Source organism: Kogia breviceps, chromosome 8, assembly GCF_026419965.1.
Source record: "Kogia breviceps isolate mKogBre1 chromosome 8, mKogBre1 haplotype 1, whole genome shotgun sequence".
Lineage (NCBI taxonomy): Eukaryota > Metazoa > Chordata > Mammalia > Artiodactyla > Physeteridae > Kogia > Kogia breviceps.
Window position 1 is genome coordinate 73,301,913 of NC_081317.1, and position 14,300 is coordinate 73,316,212.

A 14,300-nucleotide genomic window follows, 5' to 3' on the forward strand; every position below is an offset into this window, starting at 1 on the left:
TCTAAACAGTTGATTTACCTAGATAATTGCTAACATTCTTAAACTTCCTTGTAAGACATTGATATCTCCGTATTTTACTTGCAAATATAAAGACGACAACTTTTTTTTAAAAAAGCTAAAACCTCTTAGAATGCCTTTTACATTCCAAAGTACTTTTCTCAGAAAGAAACTGGCAGAACTAATATGAGAGTAAAGAACTAAGATTCCAAATTCACTTTTATAAATCTATCCTTAAACCTTGGATGCGATCCAACAACCTCATATTAAAATTTTAGAAAGCTTGACTTGAAGGACATGAGGAAATTTACTTTAATGCTCACAGCTCCAAGAAAACCTGGTCCACGGATCATCATTAATTAAGAGAAGAAAAAAAACATATATGGACAGCCCTGGTTCTATTATTTTCAATGCAACCTCTGCAAAACAAAACAAAACAAAATTTTTTAAAAGAGAAAGAACGTCTGATGCCAACGTGTTGTATACTTACTTGTGTAGCTATGACTGCTACAGGCTCTTCAAGAGGACCGAGGCAACCAGTTTGGATTCTGACAGCAATGCAGTACAATCTAAGGTGTTACGATTAAAATAGGTTCTAAGCAGGTTAATATAGTCTCACAACATTTTAATAAAGAAGTATCAAGATATTAAGTGTAAATGTGCATTCATTCCTATAAATACCGCAGGAGAAATACAGGAGCTGAGGAGTCAAACTGCAGTGGGCTCACATATGAATATGTTATCTCCCTTCCTATCTCTCTCTGCCCAACCCCACACAAGCCTATCTTTATCACACAGAAACAATTAAACAGCTATAGACTTTGGATGCAATTCTATGTCCTGGCTCCCACTGGGTGACTTATTGCCAGCTTGACATTTTCCAAATTCCCTACTAGCAGGCTACATTGGCTAGAAAAGCAGACACAGTGACCTGGGACCCCATCACCATGGGTCTGGGGATTTCAGTTCCCGAATAATACATGGTACCACCTCTTCACTGTGAAGGCTGGATGGGTGGATGTCACCAGCAATAGAAATAAAGTATCCCTTTTCCTAAGGAAAAAGCCCTGCCTGTGTGACGCTGACCAAGGCTGGAGGTGGGGGGATACCAAACATTTCTCAGTATGATCTTTTTCTTCTTTTTAAATACTACCCCCCATCTCTTATAAACACCTCCAGAGTTCATTCTACAAGAACCCACAAAAAAGACCATATTCTTCAGCGAGAAGAATACCAGTATTTAAATGTGGAAGAAGGTCTAGTTGACAAAGTTGTGGGGACAGAGAGAAGGTTGTGACCATTAAAGACCCTTCTCTTTCAGGTCAGACAAGAGATAAACAATAGAAACTGCAGAGTCAGGGCATCTAAGACCCTTACAGAACAGGGGCTGAGGAGAGGAGAAATGTCACAGGATGGAAGCTCCCTTCAAAACCTGGATGCCAGCAAACCCAGAAAGGGTAACCATTATCCTGTTTCCCTGCCATGTGCCCAAAGCCACATGCACACTTCCACATCCCCATGTCAAGAGACATGTGAAAAAAAGGGGGAAGTGAGGGGAAGCAAAGAGAAGTGAGAATCCCTACACCCAGGCATCCACGCGGCAGGAGCAGAACCGAAACTGTGCTCAGAGTTCCAGGGTCGAAATAACGAACACTGTCCTACAGTCAACGGGTGGCAGCAAGTCAGGGCACCCGCAGATCTCCGGGTTTGGAGAGCAGTATGCAATCACACGAGTATACACACATACACAGATTCACACACATGGGATTTTACAAATCCGCACCACCCCAATGCCTCCCTCCACACTCAGACACCAAGTGCATCCTGCCCACTTCATCGTTGCCATCACCACACTCTTTCTCCCGGAGAAGTCAGCCGAGAGCTGAGGGATCCTAGCGGGGATTCCTGGAAATGTCATCTCCCAACACCTTCCCCCAACATCGTACGCCACCCCCATCCCTTCGGCTCTACCTTTTACACACACACACACACACACACACACACACACACACACACACACACACTCCTGCCATGACTGTCATCAGGCCCGCCGCTGCCCCCAAAGCACCGCATCTCAGAGCGCACCGGACACCACCTACCCTCAGCGCCCCCTTCTCCCGCCCCGGTAGCTCGATGGCTCAAGTCATTGCCCCCTGGATGTCGCCGGCTGTCCCCTCTCATCCGCACTATTGTTCTTTGCAGGCGCCCAGGGGCGCCCTTCGGCGAGGACCGGGTCTCCATCGGGGGCAGCATCAGCACCGGGGACCCCGCATTCACCCACCAGTCCCTGGCGGTGGTACCTTGCCTGACAGCTGGGTCCGCGGGCCCGCGGGAGCAGGCGGCGCTAACGACAGCGTTGGTGCCAAGGCTGGGAATAAAGCTCCACTCCAGCCGCTCCTACCTCCAGCGCCACCATCTTCTCCCGCCGCCGCCACCGCCGCCGCGACCGCAGCCGCCCTCGCCCAGCTCCGCCGGCTCCGCAGCCGGCGCTCGGGCCCCTCCGGTCCCGCGGCCCCACCCCCTTCTCCCCACCCCTAGTGACGCGCGCCTGGGCTGAGCCGGCGGGCTGGCGAGGGAGGGCGCCGAAGGGAGCGCGCGCGCACGCCGCGTGCTAGGAGCGCCCTCGCCTCCCACGCCCACCTGCGCGCACGCGCGGTGCGCGAGCCCGAAGCCGCGGGGCGGAGTCTTCCATGCACCGCCCCTGAAGCTCCGCTGTCCCGGCGCGGGTGGGCGTGAGGGGTGCTACTCCCTTTCACAGCGCGTCGCGCCCCAACTCGGGTGGGTGCGTCCTGGGGTGCGCGGGCCCCACTGGAGCTCCCCGGATCCCCTCCGGCTCCCGGCCCAGCGCACGGAGCGGGAAATGCGGCTGCGGGACCTCCACCCTCCTCGGTAGAAGCCCAAAGGGGTCCCCGGCTTCCTCAGCAGCAGCTGTGGCCAACCTCGGCTCTCGGGACCACGAAGCCTGGCCGCCGCGTCGGCTCCTGAGGGGTGTTCCTTTTCCTGAGTTACTACCGAGGTTTCCTGCTTCTCCGGCTCCTTGAATGCTGCCTGCACTGCGAGGCCAGGCAGGCGCACAAGGCCCCCTAAGAAAATGGGGTTGCCGGTGTCTCTGGAGCGCGCTGCAGTTCTGCGTTTTCGCCGCTAGGGAGAGAGCTGCTGGGTTTTGGGCTGCGTTTGCAGCCCTTGAGGGGAACTGCCCAGTCCTGCGGGAAGAGCAGGAAGCCTCTGGATTATGATGCCGGGAGTGTATTTGAACTTGGTTTAGGGCATCAGCCCCAAATATGCCTGGAAGGGAGTAAGGGAGGGGACCTTTGCAGCAGGGACCAGGTGGCAGGCGTCTGCGTTAATGAAAAGCAGTGGGACGGAAAGGCCTCGGGAGACCTGGGTTCTGGCGCCGGCCTCACCTGTAATTGGCTGTGTAATATGGGCAAAATCATTTCCCCTCCTCACAGATTTCTCAGCAATAATAAGAAGTGATATTTGCACAAAGCCTTATAGTTTGCAAAGCCATCTTCATACACATATTCTCATCTAGTAAAATGAAGATAAGCTTTGGTTATCTAGATCCCTTGGGAAAGAGATCTATCACATCGTGTTTCCATATTATTTTAGCACAGTGCCTCCAGAAAAATCTGGGTATGTAGCCTGAAGCATTCTTGAAGTTTTGTGTTTCAGTTTTAAAATTCACATGAATTTGCATTCTACTCCACAATGTATCTCTCTCTTTTTCGCTTTAATAAAGCAAATAATAACTTCCCCTCCTCAAAAAGATCTTTTAGTAAAATTGAAATATTATATACTAGGAAGATGTAACATACTTGCCCTGTGACTTTACATTTCCACTTTTTTTCCAGCAAATATTTTTTCGACATGTGCTCCAGACAAGGTCCTTGTTCTCCCAGAGCTCTCAGTACAGTGGAGGAAACAGGTATTAAACAATCAGACTAATAAGTGCAACCACGATCAGTTCTCAAATACAAAGGTGCTAAGGGTTCACCGGGAAACCTAATATATTCTCCAGGATTGGGTAAGTTTTTCTGAGGAAGTGACCTTTCAAGTTGCCCGGGAGAGGCAGCACTGAGACACTTACAGGTAGACAGAAGGAAGGAAATGTGCAGAAGCCCGCCGAGGTGGTGCTGAAGTGAGAGGGAAGGAGAGCCCGGTGGGAGAGGCAGGCAGCAGCAGCCAGAAACTGTAGAACCCTGTGGGCCTTTTTGAATAAGGATTTTATCTTGTGAGTCTTGGAAGGTCACTGAAAGGCTGTTAAAAGTTGGGAGTGAGTGATCATGATCACATCTTAGTTCTTTAAAGATGGGTGAGGTAGTGATTTGAAGAAGTGATTCATGGAGAGTAGGGTCCAGAGCAGAGAGAATCTGAGCCCCATGACACATCCCTGCCTATATGCTTGGTGAGTATTTAGAGTTTTTAGTCTTTACACTGCTCTTCTGTTTGCTTTTAGTTCTTCTCTCTGCTTTCATATGTACCAGTTTGGGGGCCTTTCAGAGTGCCTCTCTGTAATAGTCCCTATTTTGTTACTTTTAATCTGCTGCCGTTTAGGAAAGAAATTAACTAATCTTGTTAGAATTTCAGGTTCAGTAAGGGGATGTAGGTTCTGAGTGAGAGGCTTTTTCTGTGCATACGCTTGGTGCCTTTTGGTTTGTTATCTCCGTGATCTTTCTGCTTATTTTCTGCTTTTGTGCTGTGCTTAGGGTGAGGCAAAATTCCTTGATGCATGAATGAGAGATGCATTATTACTTTAATAATATAATATCTTTTCTTCAAATCTTGCATCACAGGATTTTTGTGCAGATTAAAGAAAGTGAGTGAAATTACTCTGTGAAGTATTAAGTGCCATATAAAAGAAAATAATTATTGTTATAATGGCAGCTTAGAGACCTCCAAAACTAATTAGTTACCAAATATTCACATCTTGGAGACTCACTCCCTCCTCTTCCCTCCACCCTCCCACAAAAAAACACAGAGATGCCTATTTCTTTTGGAGAGCACAAACCGTCTGAAGTGCTCATGTTACTCTTTGTGCCTTGGCTGGCAGGAAACTCAAGCCAAATTTGCAGGTCATTGTAGGAAATAGGTAGATCCATATGACATTAATATCTATGTCATAGTTCTTCCCTTGGTCTTGTTTTTCTGTTCTATCTATAGTTTTTCTGTGCCTTGTTTATTGGTATTTTTCTACTTTATTATAGGTATTCTTATAAGCCACTTCAAATATTTGTATCCACCTATTTTAACAAGGATCAGAACTGCTGTTCAATGTTTCAGAAGTCAAGATATAAAATACTGGCACCCTACCAGCCATTGTAGTGGGTACAATACTATAGACACTGTGCCAAGTGACTTAAGTTTAAATTCAGGCCTTGTCCACCATTGCATGTGGATCTGAAGTCTCTGTGCATGCCAGTCTAGAACCTCCTATTACAACCACACTCAAGTTTGTCTCCCACTGGCTCATAGATAATTTCATAATTTCCTTTAGTGTGATCTCCAAGTTCCCGAACTCATCAGCCTGCCCTGTACTTACAAGTATATCTTAGTGGTATAAGCATGGTTTGTTCACTTGATAAGAGGGCAAGGATCTATGATCTTTTACTCATTTAGATTTCTTTTTGTCAGCAAAGACCTGAAGATTCCAGGATTCACTAAATTCATTCACACTTAGAAAGAGTGTGACTATGTCTTTCAGCCTCTTTTATGATTCTGGACAGCCCAAACTGGACATGTCTCTTTCGGTAGTGGTAGATACTTTTGCTTGATTTCAGAAAGTTGTTTAGTGATTGCCTTCTATCTCAGTCCCTGAGTTTGTCTTATGAGCTGAGGTTGTATATAGGACAAACACTCAGCAAGCTTCAGGTAATGAGGTTTTTCTTGAGGATTTCAGTTTTGCTAACATTTGATAATCTAGCAACCTTTCTAATCTACAGTATAGTTATTTTGTCACAGAATTTTAAATGTATGGACAAAATTAACAATTATGAAATGGACATATCCTAAATTTCAGTGAATTTACTTTTACACGCTTATTTCTTATTTCACCAGCTTTTTCTCTAGACATACATTCCGTCCTGGCTTCAGACAGATCCCCGTCTTTTCTATTCCCCAAACAGGTCAAGCTCCCTCTCTCTCTTCCTTGAATCACATTCACTGTGCCCTTTTATGATTCCCATCAGAATTTTGTACTGTGGCTATGCTTATCTGACCCATTGGAAGATATTCTGGTTCCACACATAGTAAATCTACAACTGAAAATGGAGTTTTTGAATGAAGAATGTCATGGGAACATATTGTCTTGTTTAAATGGTTATGTGCCCATCCCTGAACCAACCTCCATGACCAGCGGCAAGACTCCCCCCCGGAGCTGGGTCGATTCTCCTCAAACCACATGGTTGGTTAGGGATAGAGCAGACCTAAGTATTACCACAAAGAGTGGGAAATGGACAGAAGAAAGAAACTATCTTGTTCATCTAAGGCTTATACCAGAGAAAAATGAGAAAATTTAACATAAATGTACAATAATAAGGGAATTGGCACATATATTAATGTTTTTACACTGTTATGTTATGCAGCCATTAAAAATGTTATATCCACAGATTTTTTTAATAATATGAAAAAATTACAAGCTTAAGTTTGCATCACAGTTTTTATTTTTTTAACATCTTTATTGGAGTATAATTACTTTACAATGATGTGTTAGTTTCTGTTTTATAACAAAGTGAATCAGTTATACATATACATATGTTCCCATCTCTCCCTCTTGCATCTCCCTCCCTCCCACCCTCCCTATCCCACCCTTCTAGCTGGTCACAAAGCACCGAGATGATCTCCCTGTGCTGTGCGACGGCTTCCCACTAGCTATCTATTTTACATTTGGTAGTGTTTATATGTCCATATATATACCACTCTCTCACTTTGTCCCAGCTTACCCTTCCCCCTCCCCATATCCTCAGGTCCAATCTCTAGTAGGTCAACATCTTTGTTCTCATCTTGCCCCTAGGGTCTTCAATATATGTGTGTTAGCATACGGTATTTGTTTTTCTCTTTCTGACTTACTTCACTCTGTATGACAGTCTCTAGGTCCATCTACCTCACTACAAATAACTCAGTTTCATTCCTTTTTATGGCTGAGTAATATTCCATTGTATATATGTGCCACATCTTCTTTATCCATTCATCTGTTGATGGACACTTAGGTGGCTTCCATGTCCTGGCTATTGTAAATAGTACTGCAATGAACATTGTGGTACATGACTTTTTTTTTTTTAACATCTTTATTGGAGTATAATTGCTTTACAATGGTGTGTTAGTTTCTGTTTTACAACAAAGTGAATCAGTTATATATATATACATATATTCCCATATCTCTTCCCTCTTGTGTCTCCCTCCCTCCCACCCTCCCTATCCCACCCCTCTAGGTGGTCACAAACCACCTAGCTGATCTCCCTGTGCCATGTGGCTGCTTCCCACTAGCTATCCACCCTACATTTGGGAGTGTATATATGTCCATGTCACTCTCTCACTTCGGCACAGCTTACCCTTCCTCCTCCCCCCCATATCCATGCTCTAGTAGGTCTGTGTTTTATTCCCGTTCTATGCCTCGGCTATTCATGAAATTTTTTTTTCTTAGATTCCATATATATGTGTTAGCATACAGTATTTGTTTTTCTCCTTTTGACTTACTTCATTCTGTATGACAGACTTCAGGTCCATCCACCTCACTACAAATAACTCAATTTCGTTTATTTTTATGGCTGAATAATATTCCATTGTATATGTGTACCACATCTTCATTATCCATTCATCTGTTGATGGACACTTAGGTTGCTTCCACGTCCTGGCTATTGTAAATAGAGCTGCAATGAACATTTTGGTACATGACTCTTTGAATTATGGTTTTCTCAGGGTATATGCCCAGTAGTGGGATTGCTGGGTCGTATGGTAGTTCTAATTTTAGTTTTTTAAGGAACCTCCATACTGTTCTCCATAGTGCCTGTATCAATTTACATTCCCACCAACAGTGTAAGAGGGTTCCCTTTTCTCCACACCCTCTCCAGCATTTGTTGTTTGTAGATTTTCTGATGATGCCCATTCTAGCCAGTGTGAGGTGATACCTCATTGTAGTTTTGATTTGCATCTCTCTAATAGTGATGTTGAGCATGTTTTCATGTGCCTCTTGGCCATCTGTATGTCTTCTTTGGAGAAATGTCTATTTAGGGCTTCTGCCCATTTTTTGATTGGGTTGTTTGTTTTTTTTAATATTGAGCTGCATGAGCTCTTTATATATTTTGGAGATTGATCCTTTGTCCATTGATTCATTTGCAAATATTTTCTCCAATTCTGAGGTTTGTCTTTTTGTCTTGTTTATGGTTTCCTTTGCTGTGCAAAAGCTTTTAAGTTTCATTAGGTCCATTTGTTTATTTTTTTATTTCCATTACTCTAGGAGGTGGGTCAAAAAAGATCTTGCTGTGATTTATGTCCAAGAGAGTTCTTCCTATGTTTTCCTCTAAGGGTTTTATACTGTCCGGTCTTACATTTAGGTCTTTAATCCATTTTCAGTTTATTTTTGTGTATGGTGTTAGGGAATGTTCTAATTTCATTCTTTTACATGTAGCTGTCCAGTTTTCCCAGCACCACTTATTGAAGAGACTGTCTTTTCTCCATTTTATATCCTTGCCTCCTTTGTCATAGATTTGACTGTAGGTGTGTGGTTTTATCTCTGGGCTTTCTATCCTGTTCTGTTGATCTATATTTCTGTTTTTGTGCCAGTACCATATTATCTTGACTGTAGCTTTGTAGCATAGTCTGAAGTCAGGGAGTATGATTCCTCCAGCTCCTTTTTTTCCCTTCAACATTGCTTTGGCTATTCAGGGTCTTTTGTGTCTCCATACAAATTTTAAGATATTTTGTTCTAGTTCTCTGAAACTGCCATTGGTAATCTGATAGGGGTTGCATTGAATCTGTAGATTGCTTTGGGTAGTGTAGTCATTTTCACACTATTGATTCTTCCAATCCAAGAACATGGTATATCTCTCCATCTGTTTGTGTCATCTTTGATTTCTTACATCAGTGTCTTAAAGTTTTCTGGGTACAGGTCTTTTACCTCCTTAGGTAGGTTTATTCCTAGGTATATTATTTTTGTTGCAGTGGTAAATGGGATTGTTTCCTTAATTTCTCTTTCTCATCTTTTGTTGTTAGTGTATAGGAATGCAAGAGATTTCTGTGCATTAATTTTATATCCTGCAACTTTACCAAATTCATTGATTAGCTCTATCAATGGTGGCATCTTTATGATTATCCATATATATAGTATCATGTCATCTGGAAACAGTGACAGTTTTACTTCTTCTTTTCCAATTTGGATTCCTTTTATTTCTTTTTCTTCTCTGATTGCCATGGCTAGGACTTCCAAAACTATGTTGAATAATAGTGGTGAGAGTGGACACAGTAGTCTTGTTCCTGATCTTAGAGGAAATGCTTTCAGTTTTTCACCATTGAGAATGATGTTTGCTGTGGGTTTGTCGTATACGACCTTTATTCTGTTGAGGTAGGTTCCCTCTATGCCCACTTTCTGGAGAGTTTTTATAATAAATGGGTGTTGAATTTTGTCAATAGCGTTTTCTGCATCTATTGAGATGATCATATGGTTTTTATTCTTCAATTTGTTAATACAGTGTATCACATTGATTGATTTGCATATACTGAAGAATCTTTGCATCCCTGGGATAAATCCCACTTGATCATGGTGTATGCTCCTTTTCATGTGTTCTTGGATTCTGTTTGCTAGTATTTTGTTGAGGATTTTTGCATCTATATTCATCAGTGATTGGTCTGTATTTCCTTTTTTGTAGTATCTTTGTCTAGTTTTGGCATCAGGGTGATGGTGGCCTCATAGCATGAGTTTGGGAGTGTTCCTTCCTCTGCAAGTTTTTGGAAGAGTTTAAGAAGGAGGGGTGTTAACTCTTCTATAGATGTTTGATCAAATTCACCTGTGAAGCCATTTGGTCCTGGACTTTTGCTTGTTGGAAGATTTTTAATCACAATTTCAATTTCATTACTTGTGATTTTCTGTTCATATTTTCTATTTTTTCCTGGTTCAGAAGTCTCTGACTTTTTCTGTCAAACAGAAAACTGACTTTTTAAAAAGGACATTAGTCAACATAAAAAAAAATCACAACACTTTCTATTTTTATTTCTCAGAGAAATTTATCCTTCTTTGGCCTTCCATGTCAAACTCGTATCTATTTATTAAATCTAACTGTGGAGATGCTTCTAAGTTAGGTCAGTTTTGCTATGGACTGAATTTTGAAAGCACATTTTAATTTCAGCCTTCATGCAGCCAAGCACTGCTAAATTGAATAGGCTGTGGTTATGGGAACTGCAGGAACTGAGACGGAACCAAGAAATCTGTTACTGGAGAAACCTTTTGAGAGCTGACAGATTTTAAGTCACTCTTAATAAGGTCTGATAGGTAAAGGAATAACATGTTCTGGAATTCAGGAAAGCTGCTTTTCACCCTTCCTTGTCATTTGAGAATTATTTTCATTCTCACACTACTGCAAGCCTATCAAGAAAACTGAATTGAAATAGGTCTCAGTGAACTGTGTAGCATAAATCTACAACTTGTGCAACAATAAAATTCTCCGCCAAGTGGATAGGTAGGGCTGTGTTGCTACCATGCAGCTCAAAAAGAATCAGGTATGCATTTTAATTCTGTTTGCATAGAACAGAGAATAATCCTTCAGGCTTCTGTATAGTCTGCTAAAATAATATATAGTTGAGAGATTTCAGCTATAGACTCTCTTGATCAATGTTGAATCTTAATGTAATAGAAAGTTAAGTATTTCCCAAATTCTTCTATGGATCACTAGTTCTGGTGGAAGGCAGTAGTTATTTTGTGGAAGAAAAAAGTTCCAAGATTACACAAATCTGAACAACCTGGAGGAAACTAAAATTTATAGTTTGTTTTTGTTGTTTTGTTTTTAAATTTATTGCAAGGCTTCTATGAGCCTTTAATTGTGACTTTCCAGGAGCAGAATAGAGATGAAATATCTAAAATGTTTAGTATTCGCTTTGTAAGACATCTTTTGAGAGACAGACAAGGCTGTATCATGACTTTTGTGGGCCCCTTCATAAAAATATTAAAGAATACATAACTATATTGGTACAAAGATGAATATATTAATATAATGAAACATCTTCTTTGACTTAAAAATTCTTTTTTTGCCTCTGATTTTAAAAGAAATTAAGATACTTTTATGGGCTCTTTAAAGTATTATGGACCTTAGACATTGTACCTGCTCTGTCTAATAGGTAAGTCGGCCATAGAGAGTGCTGCATAGGAGGAGAGAGTCATCACACAAAACCTACAGAATGGAATCGAGAGGCACAATATGGCATTCCATGTGAGGTACTGAGATGGTGATCTACAGGGTCACTCCTTTCCTTCATGCTATGGGAACTGAAGAAACAAAAGGACACACACACTATGGTAAGAAAGCAGACTGTGGCAAATCTCCCTATCATTGATTCTATGTGAACTCTATTCAGAAATGTTCCCTTAAACTGAAATACTGTATCTATTTTTATGTGTTCAGTGTAAATCTACATAGGGTTAGGTTCAGTAGCTGGAAAAAGAGATTCTTAGTTTCTCATCTATGCATGTGACTCTAAACATCCACATTGGCTCATACTCAGAGCATCTTTGAGAAAGAAAGTTCCATAGCTTAGATTGATGTTACCAACCTTTATTGTAGACAATACTTTCAATTCGTGGTTCTTTTATTTATCCACAGCAAACTCTCTGGCTAGAGATAAGAGATGAACTGTATTGATCCTTACTTGGCAAACAGAGTAGGGGTAAGAAACTGTGGGTAAGGCTCATGGTGACTTGGGCATGATACCAAATTTGACTCTTTTAGCCATGTTGACCATATCGCCCAAGACTGAAGATTCATCTTGAAAGATAAATTAGTAAAAGGGAATTTTCCATACAGTCAAAGGATGTTCAACTCCGGAACAGAAATATTTTGTTTTTCTACTGAGAGTGCGTTTACTCAAAGATAAAATGCCACTTTCTGGCTCAGGAGCAAAGGTAAATGGATCCCAGAAATACACAAGGTCTATATGAGAATTTAGGACATCATAAATGTGGCCTTTCAAGGTAGTGCAGAAAGATGTATTATTTAATAAGTGTTATTAGGTCGGCTGACTAGACATTTGTGACAAAATAAACTGGATCTCCATCCCACTCTTTGGGATGCACGGCATGCGGGATCTTAGCTCCTGGATCAGGGATCAAACCCTTGTCCCCTGCAGCGGAAGCATGGAGTCGTAACCACTGAACCACCAGGGAATTCCTGATCCCACTCTTTATATCAAAATAAATTCCACCTACTTCAAAAATAAAAATGTAAAATAATGAAAAGATTAAAATACTTGAAGAAAGCACAGTGCATATTATTTATAATCTTGGAGTGGAGAGGGCTTTTCTAAGCATGACACAAACCCAGAATTAGAAAGTACCAATAAAAGTACATTAACCTTAAAGAATTTTTGTACCAAAAAAATTGAAAACAAAGCATCAAAAGAAAACCTTAGAAAATTATGCATATAACATAATAAAGGGCTACTTTCCCTGATATAAAATCAGCTTTCACAAATCAACAAGAAAAGGTAAACAAATAGAAATACGAAGGACAATAATGGCCAATTCCTAGAAGAAAAACAAATGACCAACAGATCTGTGAAAAGGTACTCAACCTCTCTAATAATTAAAGAAATACAAAAGAACAATGGTAATATTTTGCACCTATTAGATTGACCAAAACAAAACAAAACTTGATAATATACTACCTTGTTAAAGATGTAAGAAAACAGGCATTTTCATTATACACTATTACTGTATAATGTGAGTATAAACAATATTTTTAAAGGATTGCTTAGCTAATAAACTTTGACCCTGAAATTTAGGAATTTATCACACAGAAATACTCAAGAGTGATGGATGCTTACTGTAAAACAGTCATACATTTCAGATATTTTTGCATTGTACAAGTATACAAAGACATGTACATATTCAGTGTAGCATTGTTTATAATAATGATTTGGTAACTGAAATGACGATCAATAGGGAACTGGTTAAATAAATAATAGTATACCAAAAACGGAACATTATAAATCATTAAAACAAAGAAGGAGGCCCATGAGTTCTTAAAAGGGAAATTGTCTGTAATATATTGTTAACTGAACATTCAAGTTACAAAACCGTATGTTTAGAATGATCCCATTATTTTTTAAATGTTAGATATTCATCCAAAAATTTGGAGTAACATATACCGAACTATAATAGAGTTAGTCACTCTTTCTATCATAAATACCTATAACATTTGAAATGTTTATAACAAGGATTTATTCTTATACTCAGAATAAGTAGTTCAGAAAAAGAGCAAATGAAAAAATACTGTTAGTCAATTTTAATAGACTTGTATTTTTTCTAAAAATGCTTTTTGCTCCTCAGGCCCAACTAGTCATCAGGTGTCTTATAGCATTGAAGTGCCGAGCAAGAGAATTTCTGGTCAGATACTTTTTTTTTTTTTTAACATCTTTATTAGAGTATAATTGCTTTACAATGGTGTGTCAGTTTCTGCTTTATAACAAAGTGAATCAGTTATACATATACATATGTCCCCATATCTCTTCCTTCTTGTGTCTCCCTCCCTCCCACCCTCCCTACCCCACCCCTCTAGGTGGTCACAAAGCACCAAGCTGATCTCCCTGTGCTATGCAGCTGCTTCCCACTAGCTATCTATTTTGTGTTTGGTAGTGTGTATATATGTCCATGCCACTCTCTCACTTTGTCCCAGCTTACCGTTCCCCCTCCCCGTATCTTCACAGACAACTTTTTTTTATATGCCTGACCTCTGTATGGCTGCTAGTGCCAGAAGGAATTGGAAAAACTGTCACTATTGGCTTGAAAGTTCGTACTGAATTTCTTTATTAAAGTTAGAAACCAGGAATCTGTAATGAGCACATGCTGTGAGATTTCCCTGCTGTTCCAGACATAGCAGTAATTGTTTATGTGTCATATTATAAAAATATAAGCTAATATATTCTCCTCATAGAAAATTTGGTAAATATAAGAATTGAAAGAACAAAATTCCTCACAGCTTCTCCGCTCAAAACAACTACTGTTAGCCTATACTTTAAAAAATCTTTTTTCCCCACTTCTTCATTTTTACAAGTATGTGATCATATTGTAAAAACAATTTTGTGGGACTTCCCTGGTGGTC

The 14,300-nt window shown here is 40.7% G+C and overlaps 1 protein-coding gene across 5 annotated transcripts in view; it reads right to left on the reverse strand.

Annotated features, from left to right (window-relative positions):
• Positions 1-3,008, reverse strand: part of APBA1 (amyloid beta precursor protein binding family A member 1) — a 232,264-nt gene extending 229,256 nt beyond the window's left edge. The window contains exon 1 of one of the 5 annotated variants that reach the window (XM_067039554.1): positions 2,399-2,482. The gene's annotated coding sequence lies outside the window, so the exon portion shown is untranslated. Of the gene's footprint in view, positions 1-2,297; positions 2,483-2,936 lie in introns of those variants that run through there. The other 4 variants (XM_059072721.2, XM_067039553.1, XM_067039552.1 and 1 more) reach the window with 4 other exon arrangements.
• Between the last annotated feature and the right edge of the window lie 11,292 nt (positions 3,009-14,300).